At 28.0% G+C, this 20,265-nt stretch overlaps 1 protein-coding gene across 1 annotated transcript in view; it reads right to left on the bottom strand.

Annotated features, from left to right (window-relative positions):
- The window catches only part of LOC142326865 (uncharacterized), a 434,477-nt gene that overhangs the window by 296,494 nt on the left and 117,718 nt on the right, over positions 1-20,265 (bottom strand). The window lies entirely within an intron of this gene.

Raw genomic sequence — 20,265 nt, 5'->3', positions numbered from 1 at the left:
CCTGATTTTTTTCTAATTTTAAAAATTTATTACAAAGACGCTTACAAAATATTAATGTGATTCCTTTATGCGAACTTGAGACATACATTTTTGTTTAAAAATAACAAAGTGGCGGACCGGGGGAGAACGAAGGAGAAATTGCCATTTTTCTTAAGGATATTTTTTGTTTAGTTTTATAAGTAGAATCCGAAAAAGTACAACCAGCCCACCATTTTAGAGACACTGTATATTTCAGAAAATAGTAAAGATAATTTACGTAAATTCAATGTTGAAACTCCTAAACTTTGTTATGCCGGAGCAAAGTAGTTTTGAAACAATCTCAATATCCTCCTGATTTCATTAAAAATTTGATTTTGGGAAAACATCTTTTATCAAAACATTCTATCCGGTAAATTTTGAATTACGATAACTGTAAGAGCAACAGCCCACACATAATTAGTAACAAAAACTGTTTCCAATTTTTCTATGCGCATATATATCTCGGTAAAGCCGTCACGGCGAATACTAATTTGATAATATTAATGGAAAACTTAATATTAAATCAAAAATAATAGGAGAGTAAGTTATTGTTTAATTTATGCTTGTACTGAAAAATTATCAGGTAGCATTAAATTATTGAGTGTAAAATCATATGACAAAACAAAATATAGCCTCCTACTTAGTACAGCAGTAAAAAGTATTGCATGACGATTCAAATAAGAACTTTTATAAATAACTTTTATTAAATTCTTAGAATTAAAATAATACGCATAACGAAAATATAATAAATCTTTTACTTGAGTCTATTTTTAGTTTTATTTAAATTGAAATCTAATTATTGTCGGTATTATTATTTTTCTTTTATTTATTTCTGCATTATAAATTTATATACAGCTAATGGTTGGATATTTTCAGTACATTCTCTAATTAGTAATGCTTTTCTAAATACCAAAACTAAAGTAAAGATAGTTATTTTAACTGTAAACTCTACTTTTACGGCAATTGGGGCCATCATTTATGAAAGTACTGAACAGAACGAGAGGTACCGTTTCTGGAAAGTTTATTCCATCGCTGAGAACATTCATTCGGTAATGTTTGAACTCAAAGCGAAAAAAGCTTTTTTTTAGTTAGTTTACAAAATTCTAAAGACGAACTAAATTTAAATAAAATTAATCTCTTACCAGGCATTAATTTAAAAAAAATTACCGATAATTAAGTATATTTTTATGTGGTAATAAAAATGTAAGAAATAAATTAGTAAATTTGATGGAATCTTAATTTTTAACTTTTAACATCGGTTTAACCACTAATCTTTTTCGGTATGTGTATGTATATGTATATATATATATATATATAAAATAAAATAAAACATACCGAAAATATATATATATATATATATATATATATATATATATATATATGTGTTGAACAATATATACTACTAAATAAACATATTCCTTGCTTTTTTACTTCGTATTAAATATTCCTGCTCAGGTACTTTTGCACGTTTTGTTTTCAGATAACTTACGTGGATGATTTTTGGAAAAGTTATGTTCTCTATTTAAACAATTTGAAGATTTTTTTGTCGTCTTCATCATTATGTAATATTGAATCGTTATAGCGTAACTGTTCTTAGCCTGATATAATTACAGATTTTTTGTGCAAAGAGAAAAAAATGAATACGGAGACATAAGGTAAAAAAATAGGTATGCACATTCCAAAAAATCTCAGCTCACGCTCGATACCAATCTCTTTAAATCGATTCCTGTACACTGTTCCTTATCATTAAATTTAAGGATCTTAAATTTAATAGCTATTGTGATCCTTGAGATTGATTAAAAAAAAATTATATAAAATAAATGTTGGAGAAAAGATAATATTTTGTTACTGTGTAACAGAATATATAAAAAAAAAAAATAACACCAAAGAAATAATAAACAGTATTAAGTGACCTAATACTATTATTTTTAGCGGGGATTTTAAAATAAGAATAACGAACAAAAATTAAAAAATGCAAATAGTTGTTCTTAGCAATTCTAATAGAAAACAAAAATGTCGTTACTAAACACATTATTATTGTAATTATAAAATTAAAAATATTACATAAAATATTAATATTAAATATTAAAATGTAAATTATTGTAATTAAAAAATAATTACAACCAACAAAAAGATTAAATCATCTAATTCAAACTGCTTAACAAACTTAGTGCGTGTCTATTTTATAGGTTATGTAGATAAAATTTATCTCAATAAAGATAAAGACAGTATCAATAAAACGTTAAACCAATCAGAAAGCTATATCAGTCCTTAAACAACTTTAAGACTGGGGGAAACATTTATAATTGTTCTTATTATTCAATTCATAAAGCTTTTACTGAACATTTTCAAAAAAGAATATTTATTAAATTTAAAAATCAAAAAGTCGTTTGATTTCCTATTTATTCAACAATAAATTTAACTCTAATTTAATAAAGATAAGTTAAATTTTCCAACTATCCAATTACAATTTATTACATACATTTGTACAAACCATCACTTCTACGAAGTATATATTTTGAGGACTAGTATTCAGGCAAAGTTGGGTTACAACCTATTTTTTTTCGTCTTCTACATTTATAATTTTAAAAAATCTCCTTTATTTTAATTTCTGTTTTTCATATTTGTTTTCCACAACGTTTCCTAATATTTAACGATTGTCTTTAGAAATAAATTTATAAATACCTTCTCTTTCAATGAGTTAGTTTTAACTTCAGAGTTTCCGAGGTAAGAGGGTAATTTCCTGCACGTAGTCACGGTAAAGTTAAAGTTGTAATTCTTTTTTTAATTTTCTTTATCTTGTTATTTATTTTTCTTAATTCTTGTTATTTCTACTCAGGCGACAATCTTTTAATGATCTCAAAAGAATTGCTGAGTTACTTTAAAGATTGTTTAAACTTTAAAATCACCGCTAAAAATACTCGTTTTATTACGTTTCCTTAACTTCTGTTTTTTTTATATCAATTAATAATAATAATTAATAATTCATTTTATTTACTTTTATTGTATATGTATGTATACTTCTTCCATAGTATCTACCTGTAATTTTGATTATTAGATGAAATAGCAATCTAGTTGTAGATATTAAGTAAAACATTTTATAAACAGTTTCTAGAGCATAATATAATTTTTCACTTATAACAAAAACCGTTTAACTTAACTGTTTATTTGTATAAATAAACCTTACTATTAAAATCGGCTTACGTGGAAGTATAAAAACCATATTTCCTTGAATTTCAGTTGTTTACAATCGATTCTAATTAAGGGTTTCTTTATGGTTGTTTTGTTTTTAATACTCTGACTATAAAACGTAAAAAATTTAAAAAGAATTCAAATAGTCGATTAAAAGTTTTATTTTATCACATTTTTGTTGTTATTCTAATGTACTTATTAATGAATTTTTGCATTTGTTATAACATATTTTATCACTTTTTTTCACTTTGTAACGTGACTAGTGTTTAGTTTTGTGTAGAACGTTTATGTTTTTACTTTATGCTGATTTACATTGTTTATTGCCGATTTTAATTATTCTAAGTGACTGATTGCAAATTTAAATTATAATTAATAAATAATAAAATTTAAATTCTTTACATTTTTTTTTTTTTAACTTTTACTCCGTGTCAGCTTAGGAATGAGAAAACAGTTTATTAGAGTAAAATTTCGAAACTTTTTAAATTAGAAAAAAATTTGAATAAAATTCTTTTCTATCAATATTTTTTTGATCCAGTCAGTTGTTCATTTTATTTATTTACTTAAAATTTTATATCATCGTTCTTTTTAATCGATTTATTCAGTGTACCAATTTTTTTATACTTAAATTTTAAGTGAATTTAAATTGGAGCATTTTAAATTATAACTGTGTTATATTTGTAGTTTAAAAGGCCTTTATTCTTATTTTAATTATCTTTTGTTATATTTTCGTAATTATTTAGATTAAGTAACATTTACGTTTTATTCTATTACTGTTCGGCATCACTCACAGGTGCAGCTGAAATATAATTGTTAATTTTTTTTCATTAAAAATGTTGTATTATTTATATATATATATACACGTATATGTACTAGCGTATCTCCCCGCAGCTTTGCTCGCGCTATGTGCGTATAGAATTTATAAATTGGAAATAACTTTTTAGTAAATAACTGTAGGTTATTGCTCTGAAGTATCATTATTCGCAATTTACCGGGTAAATTAAAATATTTACATAAAGGATTCGTTTCCAAAATCAATTTTTTAATGAAATTTGAAGGATATTGAAGTCGTTTAAAACTACTTTGCCCCTCAGCACAGCAAAGTCCAGCAGTTTCAACACTCCATTTTTTTGGCATTGCAATGGTGGCGTATTTTAATCGTGTTACCTGCTTTAATTCAAATTCAATCAGTTTGAGGGTGATAACCAAAAGCTGATATGAGATCTAACATAACTCTCGAAGGTTAAACTCTATTTTATATTAAGTGTATATGTTGTTCTTTAGGTTTTTGAAAACTTTCCGGTGTACGAGTAGATTCACGTTTCTACGATCATTAATTCCAGTAACCTTAGAAGTTATTCTTCCTATCTGTGACCTCATCGACCTAGGCGTTATTAAAATATTAATACCAAATTGAGTGTCAAATCTATGCCAATTATATGTATGGCTAACCCAATGGAAATACTTAGTTCAATATAAAAAATTTACAAAGTGCTACTTTGATCTCGTGAGGATGAATTCTCCCGGGTCACCGCCAAATTAGACAATGAAATTAAATATAGTAAAACTCATAATAACTCTCAATACGTCGATAACAAAGACAGCAATCCATATAACAGTATTTATCAATATACAAATAGACATTAAATTTAGTCAAATTTACTTCTTTTTTTTTTTATTTATGATTATTTTATATAGTTGTGAGATTGGTCAGGTTACAACTGCGGTAAACATTCCGCGGGAGGTCATAAGAAAGATATAGTTAAAATTTCGTAAATATTGGTTCAGTAATTTTAGGAAACAAACGAAAAAGACATTGTCTCTATTTAGTAGTAAAGCATAAATAAATAAATTATATATATATATATATATATATATATTTTTTTTTTTTTTTTGTTGTACGTACTATACATGTATATATATTACGTACAACAAAAATAAAAGCTTGTTTTGTTTGTTTGGAAAATGTTGAGACTGCATTACTACCGAACCTGAAAACATTTAAACCCATCTAGTAAGACAAAAATAATAATCGTTATACTTTTATTTATGCACGTTTAATTTATTTCCGTTTGCATGTTTTATTACGAGTAGTATTAATAACTCAACAAATAAAGATTGCAATAGCAAGAATTTTAATTTTGGATTATTTTTAAAGTAAAAAAATCATGAATGTGTATATTGCATCGGTAATTTCACTAAATCAGATGTACAATTATTATTGTACATTTTTTTTTTGTGCAAATTTAAATTTTTTTATTATTTAGAATTTTCAAATTAGTTTTTTTCTTGTATGATTCTTTTCATTGTTAATTGTACTATTGTTACTATTGCAGCGTGTTTCGCGGCTTGATCTGGCTATTGAGAGGTTGTTGACAATTTAAAGTGTTCATATACTGTTTATTGATTTAAAATGTTCAAATTATAACTAGGCAAATTAATAATAATAACAATGGTGATAAATACAATAATGATAATAATAATAAGTGAAAATAATAAAATAATTAATGAACATAAATATTAATATAGTAATTATAACCACAATAATAGTCAGGATAATAGTAGTAAACGATATTTACATGACATAAAACATAACATAATCAAAACAGTAAGCATTACATAAAAACAGAGAAAAATACATAACGCCATCAACAAAGTACAAGAATCAAAATACTACACATCAAATAGTGATAGTAATGCCAATAGTAAATAAATACAAATTACACATAAGACAGAGTTCAAAATATATAATCGTTCGGAATTTATTCCAGGTATATAAACAGAAAACTAGTATTCAGACCCATTAACAAAAGAAACCGCTAGTCTTATCCCTTTTAACCATTATATTAACAAATTACCGTGTAACGTTCACTTACAAATCCCTTTTGTTGTCTATTCTAACAGTTTATGAATCTAGTCTCTTGCATTATTTCTTTCACTTATAACTTATAGTTTTACTGTAACTCATCGATAGTATTTCTTGGTTACTGGAATTACTCGTGGCGTCACCTTAATCGTATCGAACTGGATACTCTCCTCGCTGGACTGACGTCTCGCAGACTCACACCTGTAACTCTCCTGGAGTTTGCATTATATGTCCAGTTCCTGTGAACTTCATCATCTTCTCTGTCTTTAACAGAAAAATCACTTTCACTACCACTGTCTAGGTGTATGATAAATTTATACGTCATTTCGTCGATTAGCGGTTCCATCTTCTTATCCTCGGTTTCAGCTTTTTTTATATATGCGCAATCTGGTTTCGAATCTTCATTATTATTTTTACGATTTTTTTTTTACATTTTGTTTAATACAAATTTTAGCACACGTTATTCAACTGATCCATAACGAAATAATCATTTCTGATGATATTCAGGAGGCATTAAAGCAAAAATTAGCGGTCATATAGAAAAAGTCCAAATATGTACATTTTAAAACCGATATCGCTGGACTATTAACCGATCGCCTTTATTAATCGTCACTTATATTCCTGCACCACTGTCATCCGACTACGATTTTGTCGCCGAATGGGATGTTAAAATAAACGATTCGTCCAAATTAACAATCGAAGAATATTCTTTTCTGCAATTTGTCATTTTTATTAAATAATCCTCTTCCAGAGGATGGCTTCTTTCTCAATCAAAAGTCTCCTATTATTATCATTTTTACACCACTTAAACCCTAACTTTTTTAGGATAATTTTTTATGTAATTCTAGAACCTTTAAATTTAATACCCTTTTGAACTTATTCACGTAGTTTATTTAATGTAAGCAGTTAATTTTATGTTTTGAATGAAACTCATTAACTGTTCGTCTTACAACGAACGTCTTGATCAAAATTGACCACTAACTGGTTTTGAACGTTATTTATACATTTTTTGAGTACTGAATGAACTCTACTACGATTTAGATTTAAGAAGATCCTGCTTTTCCCTCAATCTGCAGCTGGAGCGGTTCTTTCATCATATTTTTGAGTGCGTATCTTCTAATTTTATTTTATATCCTTATTTTTCTAACTTTATAGCTTCTTTTTTTATAAAATAGTATACATTAACTAATTCACTAGCTTGACTTAGGAGCTTTTTATTCTGTTCATAAACAACGCGTACAATAAATATTTTCTTAAATCTGTTTAGGGCTTCCCTCCATCTAAAAAATAATACCACCTACCCTCCATTAGGTCATAAATTATGAAAATTTGAATTTAGTTAAATTTGAGTACTCGTATAACTCAGTCACTGGATTACAATTATTGACACTCTTGAGACTGATTAACCTGGATTGCGACTGGATTTGTTATAGCGTATCATTGTCAAATAAACTGAAGCTCTTTGGTTGAAATTGAACTAGAACTATTGAAGATGGACGATATAATAAATTAACAAAAGGAAGGTTTTAATAAAAGTTTTTGCTAGTTTTAAAATCGTATAATTTAGGTTTTTTTAATTCTTTGTTTTAATTACTTAAATTACGGTCTTTTCTCTTTAAATTAGTAAAAAAATGAAGTTAAATAAGGTAGCTTAAATTAATTAACTATAACATAAGTACACTTAACATTTTAGAGCTATTTTGAAGCGAAATAATTACAATAACTATTACGGTTGGGTTATTTTAGAAGAAAAGGAAAATACAGAGTAATAATTTATTAATAAAACATGATTTATTTTTTAGGCATCTTAACTGTGATCATTCGAATTTTTAGTAGGAATTATTATTATTTCACTTTCTTAAGAGACAAAGTTAAAAAAAAGTTAAGACGCTTAGTCCGACTTCAATCCAAAGGCGTTAGGTAGAACATCTGGTCTGAAACTCTCACCACTTTATCATCCAGTACAAACCAACTCCTCCAGATACAAAAACACAGTTCATTTAACACTAACCGAACATGCAACAAGATAAACAGTTAAAATAAATAAATGACTTTACTAATAACATAATTAATTACAAAACAGTTAATTCTACTTATTTGTAATTAGATAACTAAAAATATTTTAAGTAAAAAAAAAAAATTACACAACCATACATTCTTTTTAGTTAACTATTTCTTAAGTTAATGTGCAAAAAAATTCTACTGATAAACTGATTATTTTTTACACCCTCCTAGATTAATAATAGTAGTAATTTATATACAATAACCATTAACCGTTAATTAGTAACCATTAAAAATGATGTAATTTTTATGTTAGAAGAAATAAATCCAACATACAATTACGTTTACTAATATTATTTTCCAATAACAAACAGAATAATCAACTGAATTCCTAAGTAATGAAAGGACAACAATTTTCTGTAGTCAGAACTTACTTGTTTGAAATCTTGTTAACTTATTTATTATCAAAACAGATTAAATTTTGTAATACTAATGCAGGTTTACTTTTTATTAATATTGTTTATTGCTTTATATACTCCGAACAGCTTCCTTCATAATGATGTAAAAGTAAACTTTAATTTTTAAATATTTATAGCAGTGTTTCTCAACTTCTCTAGGGGGGCGTGAAAATACTAAATGGTGGACTTGAGCAGATTGAAACGAAAATATTATTAAAAAAATTTATTAATTTACTGAAAGGAAAGCAAAATAAAATATATCCTGATATAATAAATAATAAAATACACATTTATATTGATATAATACAGATACAAATAGGATTGTATCACTTCTGCACAATATATTTAATTAACTTATCGATACTAAATTGGAATGGAATGGAATGCAAAGTTGGCGGGAGTTTATAGATTTTCCCTTCGGATCGCAGAACCTGGACAGAGTCCCTTGCTGCTGGGTGATTCAATCGGGCGTGTTTTTAAAAGGTTTATTTTAAGTGACGGGTCTAATTTTTCAAGATTTGTCTCTTTAGTATTTAGTGTTTTAAGGACGGATTTAATTGCATTCCAATCCGTTGTTAAACCAGCGTTATCAACCCCATTTTATGGGCCGACCGCGGAAGACTAGGCTTATGAAACCTGTCCTCCCGACGTAATTCCCCTTAGATACTAAATTAAAAACAAAATTAATACTTATTGGTGAATCCCTTAGGCCTGTCTTGCAGAGGAAAATTTTACGAAGGAAGGTTTAATATTAGAAATAAACACTCAGCTCATTTTCTATATTTAGCTGAGATCTATATATTTTATTCAAAACCTCAGAAAACCCGGTTTCGTATAAGTAGGATGTTGAAAATGGTAATGGCATACGAAATGCTCTTGTTTTCAGCGCAGAAAACTCATCATCCACCCCTGCTCAAAATTCAAAGTATGATTTATTACTAAATAGTAAATTTCGCCACTTGCCATGAAGTCTATGAAGATTTCTTCTTCAGCAGTTTGAGCATATCGGGAGTATTTTTAAATGGATTTCTAACCACTCGTAACTTCATACCAAGTTGTCTGCAAGAAAATACTTTTAAAAATTTTTTGCAAGCATAGCTAAATGATTTTCAATGATTACAGAAACAACTTTCACATGTTGTTCTTCAGCCTAGTAGATTTTAACACATTCATCAACATATGCAAACATTTCTAGATTTTCTTGCTTTAAATTTATGCTCCACAATTCCAATTTTCTACAAAAAGCATTAACTTTATCACTCGTATCCAACATATTTGTATTTGCTCCTTAGAGTTGAAGGTTCAAGGTATTTAATTTCTCGAATATGTCGACCAAGTAGCTCAATTCCATCACAAATAAACCATCTTGATATTTCTCGGCTTGTGGTCGGTTTTCGACTTTTAGAAAAATGGAAATTTCATCTTTAATCCATAAACACGTAGCAAAAATGTCCCACGTGATAATTATCTTGCCTCACAATAAAATATTAACGTTGAATTTTCTGCACGCATGTCTTTACAAAGTGCAGAAAAAGATTCATGATTTTAGGGGTCCCATTTTTATAAAACTTATTACGGTTACAACCGTCGTTAGCACAATATTCAAACCAGGACTCATTTGTTTGGAAGCCACAGCTTCTCTCTGGATCATGCAATGTGTCTAGACACACTGTGGAGATTTTTGTTTCACAAGTAGTTGTATATTTTGGAATCTTCCAGACGTTGAACAAGCATTATCTGCTTATATTCCAACGCAATTTTTCTACTCTATGTTTCCCTCGTTTTTAAGATAGCAAATAATGCGAGTGCTGTTGCATTTAAGTTGTATTGGTTTACTGAAAAGTAGTTCTACTACTGACATACCATCACAAAATCGAACATAGGCAATGAAATGAGCATCTTTATTGCTATTTGTTTCTTCACCAAGCTGAATTGAAAAAAAATTTGTCACGCAACTTTCCTAAAGTTTGATACTGTACATTTTCAGCTATATCACGAATTCGTGATATAGGGCAACAGTATCATTTGATAGAGATCTGAACTGCAATTGTTTGGAAAAATTATCTCTAAACATAGTTTCTACAATCTTAATTGCAAGCTGGTAAAATAAGCTTTTCACCAATAGTTTGAGGCTTTACCCATCTAGCTAATTTACATGAAACTTTCTAAGAGGCAAGTAAAAATTTTTCATTCATAAATTAAAAAAAAAAGTGATGCTTGCTTTTCAAATTATTTTAATTTTGATTTAAAGAATTCTCAGGGTTTGTTAACTTACTCACTGTGAAACATTTTTAAATTTCGTTTAAATTTATTAGGTTTCATGCTGTCTGCTGCCAAATTTTTTGAGTAAATGACCCGCAGGGCCTTTCTTCTTAATTTACTTCAGTACTAGTAAACCCAAAACTTAAGTATCTTGAAAATATTTTCTTGTTTTTATTTTCAGAACCACGCTCATCTGTTCACTTGATGCTTCACTATCGCCTAATGCTCGCTTACGCCCCACTTAAAAATTTATCCATGATTCTGTATAACTCTACTGCCGTGAATTTCTAATACCGTGAATTGAAATTAACTCGTAAATTACAACATACACACTCACTATAGATTCGTTAAGATAGAAGGATCGACTCAACTGAGACTGGCTGGAATTGAACCAAGTACAGCATTTAAACACGTTTGCGCAGACGTCCAGAATGTTTGAAACAAACGGAACTTCTCCCGAAGCCACATGAATGTCCGATATGGTGGACGTAAGATAGAGAGCTATAGAGAGGAATCGATTCTGGTTTTGTTCGGTGTTGCCAAATATCAATAAATTGACTTATTCTTGGTAATTTGTAAGGTTTGTAATTAAGTAGGGAGTGTAGTGTAATTTTAGCTAAAAATACTCAAAATACATTATTATTGTATTACACAATGAAAATTATGATCGAAAATTAGTCACAAATACTGAAAATTTGAGAAACGCTGATTTATAGAATTCGAGCTGAGAATTTATTATTATTTAAAAGAACAGTCATTAATTATGTATACTCAACATGTAATAATAATATAAAAGATTGGTTTTATTGCAAAATATCTCTTTTTTTCTTGTAGAAGTAGTACTTAAAGTATTTCAGTCTTTTTATATTTTTTTTTATTACTAGTATTATTTTTTTTAAAATAAAAACATAGGAATCTATAATGTAGTTTATGTTGTTCTTATTCGAGTGGATATTCATTTAGTTTTTTCAGCTATTAACCGCATAAAACATTTTATATTTTTTCAAAGACAATCAGTTTTAATTCCTAGAAGTTTTATTTTTATTTTTTATTTTTTAAATAAGATTGTTATAAAATAAATATAAAAAAATAATATACTGTTTTTAAATTATACTCTATAATGAAATAATTAAATCTTTGTGAATATCTTTGTACCTATTTATGACAGTAGTAAAATATAATAATAAAAAAGATCTTCTATGTGTACAATTTTAGTGCAAAAATTAAAGTAAAAATGTTTACTTAATATTTGATTAAAAAATAAAATTGATTAAATTATTAAAAAACATGTCAATTAAAATCATAATGAAAAATAAATGGAAAATATTTATCTTTTCAATTACAAATTATAACTAACCATAAATATCATTTTTAACTAATTTTCGTTAACATCGGTTAATGATTTTTATTTGATTTTTTTGTAAAATTACAACAAAAATATTTGACACCAAATACTGCATGCAGCGTACTAATTTCATGAAACGTGTTCACAATATTAAAATTTGATTTTCTGATTGATAATTAATCTTAAAACAATTAAAATATTAGCTGCAATTTAATAATCAGAAAAATAGTTTAATTTTTTGGAAATTTAATTTAAAAGAAAAATAAATTTTCAAGTCTAAACTGAAATAGATGTAAATATTACAAAACAAAAACAATGTAAAATTAGCTATGAATTAATCGAGCCCAAAAGTATGCATTCACTTATTATAAAGATACGAAATTATGAATCGGCAAGATATTTTTTTACGCTTCAGCGTAAATGTACAGTTTCGGTAATTTTTATATTCTTTCTTTGATAACATGTGCTTTAATAATAAGGAAACTGGAACATATTATAAATTGTATAGTGAATTACTAGAACCTGCGCATTGAATTATTTATTGCAATTCGAAAAACCTGACAACAATGTTTAATACTTTGCTGGCATTGGTTATTTATTCTTATATCGTGAAAAAATTATGGTACATGAAAATAAACCAAAAGAAAATGTTAAAAAATTCAAAACATCGGTAGTTTTAAACTTTGATCGGCTTCCCCACCACCAATACTTCCCTTCAGCCTTTTTGAAAATATATATATATATATTTTTATTTTTTTTGGGGGTATGTAGTTTTAATTTAATTCCAATAACCATGAAAAACGTTCAGTTTTTATATAATTCAGTATTTTTTCATCACCAAAAGGACTCAGCTTAACATTAAGTTCCGGGAGATGTATTAATTATTAGGCACGGGTTGCAATATCATCTAAAGAAGCCATTGCTGTGTTCAACGATCTTGAAACCGATTTGGACCTATGGAATCCAACTATGAGGCACGAGCAAGCGAAAGTAACATTTAAGTGGTACAGCCATTCCAGAAAAAACTATTCAGAATTATAACAGAAGCGAAAAACACTGAAATACACTATTATCTGGGATTGCCAATCGTTCGAGAATACAGATACGGCGTTTAGGTACAAGATATAAAATGAATTTGAACAAACATGTGAACTGAGTCGCGGTTGAGTTCTGAATAATAGCGAGGACGGTGGGCATCTAAAGCGACTGCATATATTAAGTTTGTAATCTCTCCAAAATTTGTGGCGAATCAACTAACCCAGGATGTTCTGCATCAACCCACCGGATTGGTCTAGTGGTGAACGCGTCTTCCCAAATCAGGTGATTTGGAAGTCGAGAGTTCCAGCGTTCAAGTCGCAGTAAAGTCAGTTATTTTTCCACGGATTTGAATACTAGATTGTGGATACCGGTCTTCTTTGATTGTTGGGTTTCAATTAATCACACATCTCAGGAATGGTCGAACTGAGACTGTTCAAGACTACACTTTATTTACATTCATACATATCATCCTCTGAAGTATTTATTTGTACGGTAATTACCGGAGGCTAAACAGGAAAAAGAAAAGAGAGGATGTTCTGCATCATCAAAATTCTTCATTTCATTTCGCCAGTTACTTGTGTTGGTTCTTTGATTTATTTCACAGTTTCATTTTTTAATTAATTATTTGTGATTCTTGTCTGATGAAATTATTTTTTTTTTTTGTTTTCTTTGTTTTTATGTTCTGAATTTGAATACTGTTTTTATTTGAATCACCATCTTATGTACTTTTTAATGTTTGTTATATATTGATGTATGCTGTATAAAATACATATACATTTGTATATATATATATATATATATACTGTTCTTTGAGGGATTTCAATTGAAACATCTCTCTGCATGTATCATTTATTTGGTATTCAAATTTACTAATGGTTCCGGTAAATTGTAACCGATTGTAAATTAAACTCTGTGGTAAATAAATTAAAAATTTCTTTGTTTTAAGTGTAATAAAGTTTCAATTCAGCTAATGTTAAAGAGAGAAAATTTATTTATTTAGGCTTTAATTCAATTTGATATGCCTATAGTAATTTTCCGATACACAGGTATATCATTACAATTAAAATTATTTCAATTAAATTAATCCTAAGTTGACGGATGAATATGCTAGTTAAAACTAATATTAAATACGTTTATCTTCTATTGTTGTAGACTAATAAGTTTATCCGTTCGCTGAACTATTTGGTATTCAATTAAATCGATGTGGCCTGTTTATGTATCGTATTATAATACTGTTAAATGCTGTTGAATTGTCTATTTGTAAATTTTATGCATACAGTGTACTGATGAAAGATGTTTTATTAGATTTATATCTCATAAAGTTTACAATTTGTATTTATTACGAATTTTTAATTTTTAACTGACAAATTTAGACGGGATATAGACAGATTTTATGTTTGTGTTGTTTATTAAATTATCGTACAACACGATATCCGTTTCACTTTTGTATTCACTTTTAAGCTTATATTTCAATAAAAATTACACAAAATTTTATGTACTGTTGATCATTTTTGTAACTCCTATTGAAATCCGCGAATCATATTAACTTTTTTTCCAATCATAAACCTTTCCGTTTTGATATAAAATTAATGTGCAATTAACTTTCCCGATGTTCTTATTATATATATATATATATATATATATATATATATATATATATATATACATCATGATGTATATTATATATATACATCACATCAAAACATAGGAAGTAAACGTAAAAGTAATAGAATTATTTTTATAATAAAATATTGTAATACACCACTATACCGACGTTTATTTTTATTTTATTTGTATATTGCAATGCATTTTAAATGTAAATCACTTTAAAAAAATATATTTTTTTTAATCTTTCCCTCTCTTTTAAATAATTTTAATTATTAATTATTTTTTACGGTATGGTTTTGAGTTTATTAATTTTTGAGTTTATTTTTACTTTATATCTTAAACAGCAGTTTATTATTACGTCTTTTAAATTAATTTCATGATGTCCTTTCTTAATACAGATGTTTTAGCGTCTATCCTTTTATTTATAATATTTAATCTAACAGATATAATCGTTTTTAAGTTCTTTTTTTAAATTTGACAAAATTTATTTATTTATTACACGACTACCCAAAAAGGAGTGCAATGTTTTTAGGGTGTATGTATGTATGTTTGTTCCACCGTAGCAGCTCAACGGCCGAAGCGATTTAGATGAATGACCCCGCGTTAGAATCCTTACGTTTCCGGCAGTGTCATAAATTATATAAATACGTATATGTACGTATATCTATAAAAATATATGTAGTAGTGGAGATTTGCCAGTTGAAGCACAAACTTTAATGAGTTTAATTAATGAACTGTGAACTGTGAGCTCTATCGCTGTATTAGCTGGATTTGATTCGAATGATTAAAAATACAAAACTAATAAAATTAAATTTACGTTAAATAAAATAAAATAATATTAAATAAATTTAAAAAGTTTATTTTTAATAATAATGGGCTTCCCGTGGAGACTGCGTGTGGGGCTAGATTGGTGTGGTGATACGAGCACCTCGTGCGAGACTAGAGCAATCATCATATCACCATCAACTGGTAATAAGTGGGGTACCCCTGGGGCGTTTTTCGGAAGTTGCATTGGAGTGCTCTTATAATATCTCTACAAAAAAAAATCATCCTATTTTCAAAATCCAAACGGAGGAAAAAATCCTTTAACTTAGGTTAAAGGCTAAAATTTGCCTGCATCAGGTACACTGTCGATTTAACAGATTAGGGTTAATCGGAAATACTGTTATATCTTTGCAAACAATCTTCTGATATTCAAAATTTAAACGGAGTATTTGCTAGTTAATATAAAATCACGATAAAAACAAACCAGAATAAAAGCACAATGTTTGTCAGCTATGTTTTTTTCGGTAGTCGAGTTTTTTAATTTTTAATATTTATCTCTTGTTTTTGGATTTGTACCTAGAATAAATTTTCAAAAGAAACATTATATTTGTTAAATTTTAACATAACTTAAAGGTTTATGTTTTAGTGATCATATTGGCAATTCGGTATATTTACTTTAGCAAGAATTTTGACCTATTCAAATAGTTTCTAATGGCTGGCTTTATCCTGGGAATTGTCTTACACTGCAGATTCTGTTGACCAGCAATGTTTAGCGTATGCGGAAAATATATTCTTTTAGATGAATAAAAAACACTACAAAAATTTTATTTCAACACTTCTTTATAAACTATTGTTTATAGTAAAACAAGTTTATGAGCAGTTAAAGAAAATCCTGAAAATGGTTCCGAAAAATCCCGATTTTTATAACTATTTATAACAAACCAAATATTTTTTTATTTTTATTCTAGATTCAGTTTGATATATTTATCTCCTATATGTCCTAATTTGTAGTAACTGTCTTTATAAATCAATTTATGAATACCAGCACTCTCCACGGGTGTAGCTTTATTATTACCGTTTCGGAGAAAAAGGCCAGTTTACTGCAACAAGGTAATGATAAAGTTATATTTTTTTAAATTATATTTTTATTGTTGCTGTACAGAAGGTAATATGTAATTTTAAAATTCAAACTAATTTTTTTAAACGGTTTTTGAGCGTAATCTTCTTTTAAATTTGATTCAAAAATGCTTTAATTAGGTCGCGGTTATCTCTTGGATAATAAGTCGCCTACAGCGACTGCATATATTAGATCTCTAAGTTCTTCGAGATTTTAGGTGAATTAGCTCTCCTAGGTTTTGTATATTTCAGAATTGTTCATTTTATTTTACCGTTTACTTTCGTTGGGTCTTTGATTTATTTCGCTGTTTCATTGTTTAATTATTTATTTGTAATTCTTTGTCTAATTAATAAGATTACTTTTTGATGTTTTCTTTTCTTTTTATGATCTGATCTTTGGGATTTCGATCATTGTTTTTTAGACTCATAGTATGTCATTTTTTATTTTTAGTATATGTTTATGTATACTGTATAAAATATGTATACGTATACCATTCTTTGAGGGATTTCAATGGAAACCCCTCTCTACAGGTCATTTTTTTTCTTTTTTTTAGGCCAAATTTACTTAAGTTTCCGGTAAATGGAATGTAAATTAAACACTACTGATAAAATTTTAAAAAATGTTAATAATACAATCATCAGTAGGAACATAATTACGGAAAATATAAACAAGATAATTAATAAACAATCAAAGAGAAAACATTTACGAAGAATTTCAAAATAATCTATATCAGTATTCATAAAATTAAAAAAATTGGACATTTAAAACTTAATACAAGTTCAAATAATTCAGTTTTAGAAAAAAATGTATTTTGCATTATTTAAATTCTAAAGTTAAAAGCTATCATTTATTTTTTGTTAAGAAAGAGCGGGCACCAACAACAATGGTCATTAGCCCGGTGGAAATTGAAAGCGTATGAAACGATACCATGACTACCTGGGATTCGAACCCGGAGAGCCTCCCCACGAAATGCTACCTACTCAGCCATAGAAGTCAACTTTTTTGCATTTTTTATAAATATTTAAACACAAGAATTTGTTGGTATTCTTTTATTTATTAACTTATCACTTATATGAATGATCGTATTTATATTCCAAATTATATTAATTTATATTAAAATTCTATATGCGTGTTTATTTATAGGTTCAATTTTTTTTTAAACGGTTATCTTTGCTATTTTATTTCAAAAAACTGTTTTACAAATAGTGGTTCATTTTATTTACTTACATGCATATATGTATATATATATATATATATATATATATATATATATATACTTTTTATTTTTTTTTTGAAATGGGTTAGTTTCAGACAATTTGTTTTATGTATTATATTTTAAAGTTAAGCTATGTTATTAAACCGCAACAGAATTAATTAAAAACCTTACGGGTAAATTTTTGTAAAACCTATTTTTAGTAAAAATTTAGTAAATCTATGAGAAATCTCATTCGATTAAACCACACTTTTACTGTATTTTTCTTTCGTGGAACAGTGCAAAAAATATCATTCTGAAAACATAATTCAGATTTTTTTTATATGCATCATAAAAAAGAATATAATATTGTGTGTATATAAACGTGTATGGTTTATACATGTTTCTGTGTGGTTGTTTGTAGCAGGTCATAAAGGAAGATGGGGGGTATGGGGCCGAGTTTGTTTTAGAGTTGGTAGCCAGCTCTCTGCTACAATGGACGCGGGCAGGCACGCGACGGGTATAAATCGAGAATACAGCAGCCGAGCTACGACAGTTTGTTGTTTTATTTACGGGTTTACTGCCAGAATAACATGCGATCTGCATGCTTCCAAAACTTTCTCACGTTTTACTATTGTTTATCACCGGTGCCGATCGCATCCGGAAAGCTGGTCAATCGTCATAGTTGTGAAAAACGTACGATCCTCTTTTAAAACAGAACAATTTTTCATAAAACTAAATTCATGAATACATCACACCTTTTACGTAAACATACTTACCCAATTTAAAAAAAAAAATTGTATATGCAACTTATTAAAAAATTTATTCACGCTTCAAAAGGGTGAAAATCATATAACTGTTGAAAATCATTTGACTTTTTTTTCAAAAAAGTGATTCCTAAAATAACTTCACCCGTTCAGGAAAAAGGAAAATTTTGCTTAGGGGACCCAAGATCCTCTAAAATTAGGTATACTGTATCAGAGTCAATAACGTAATTTTAAAATAAACTAGATAAAATCAAACAGTAATAGGAAGCTAAAACAGCTACATAACAACAAATTACGTAGTAGTATAATACAACAAACGTAATACTAAACGTAATACAGTAAATAATACGTAGGTAATGTGTGTTATTTATCCGTAAAATAATAAATATTTTCTTCAACTAGTCGAGAGATGTTGCACAAGGGAAAACGCTCTTTGTTGTTTCTCATAAGGTGCAAATAACGAATAATTCTTTTCATCCCTTTCTCTCTTAAAAAAATTAAGTTAACTATTTTACTACCTAATTTAATAGTAATTAAGTTAATGAAAGATCATCTGCCTTCCAAACAGAAGTTAGTTATAAGAAGAAGAAGAAGTTAGTTATAATAACTCAGTATCATAGCCTACACATACATAAAATACCTTTTCAAATTAGATACCTGGTTAGAAACATGTAATTATTATTATTATTTGTCTCTGAGATTCACATTCGGAATTTCAGTACGAGGGGCCATTGGGGCATAGCTAATTCAGAGCTGTGATGCATTTAACACAGTACTTACGATCCTGCATGTCTCCAGAATTACTGATTTTTGGGCTTTTGGAATTATGACTTTAGGATCCAGGCCAACCTTTTCTATGTATTTCTTTAAATTTTTGTTAATTAATCCATTTGCTGTTATCACAATGGGAATAACTTCTATCGAGTTCAGTCTGTAAATTTCTTTATATTCTATTTACAGAGGGTTGTACTTGGTTATTTTATCTATTTCAGCCTTATTAATATTTTGTTCTGATGGGGGAGTGTATTAATGAGAAGAGCAGTTTTTTCTCTAATGTTGTGTCGAACAATGTCTGGGCTATTTGCAGCAATAAATTTGTCAGTATGTACAGGGACATCATAATACAGTTTATAATTCTCATTTTCCAATGCAGGTCTGGCCTTATATTGATAATAAGGACAATGCTTCCTGTCATCTACAAGTCCTAACTTTAATGCAAATGCCTAATGAACAATGTTTACTGTAAGATTGTGGCGATGAATAATGCAGATATTCCGTGTTAGCCAAGTTGGAGCATCCAGTTATCAAATGATCAATTCTTTCTGATGATTGATGTTATACTCTCACTCATCACTGATATCCTGATTTTCTATGAACTTTTTGTAATTGTTTGTCGCAATGACCTGTTCCTGGGGGTGGCATGAATAAACCCGTCAGATTCTCTAAATAGATAAATAAATAAATACCCATCCATTAGCTAACGCGTAGATGCGCCCATATCGGCATTTTCGAGAGAATGAGTAAATCTACCGTGGATTGCTTTAGATTTCCATGCTTGGATCCTATCACTGGTTGTATTGATATTGAGGTAGAATAGCCCTTATCAGATGTAATTATTGATTTTTTCAATGGATGTTTC

The sequence above is a fragment of the Lycorma delicatula genome, chromosome 6, assembly GCF_047948215.1.
Source record: "Lycorma delicatula isolate Av1 chromosome 6, ASM4794821v1, whole genome shotgun sequence".
Lineage (NCBI taxonomy): Eukaryota > Metazoa > Arthropoda > Insecta > Hemiptera > Fulgoridae > Lycorma > Lycorma delicatula.
This window is presented reverse-complemented; position numbering and strand designations above follow the sequence as displayed.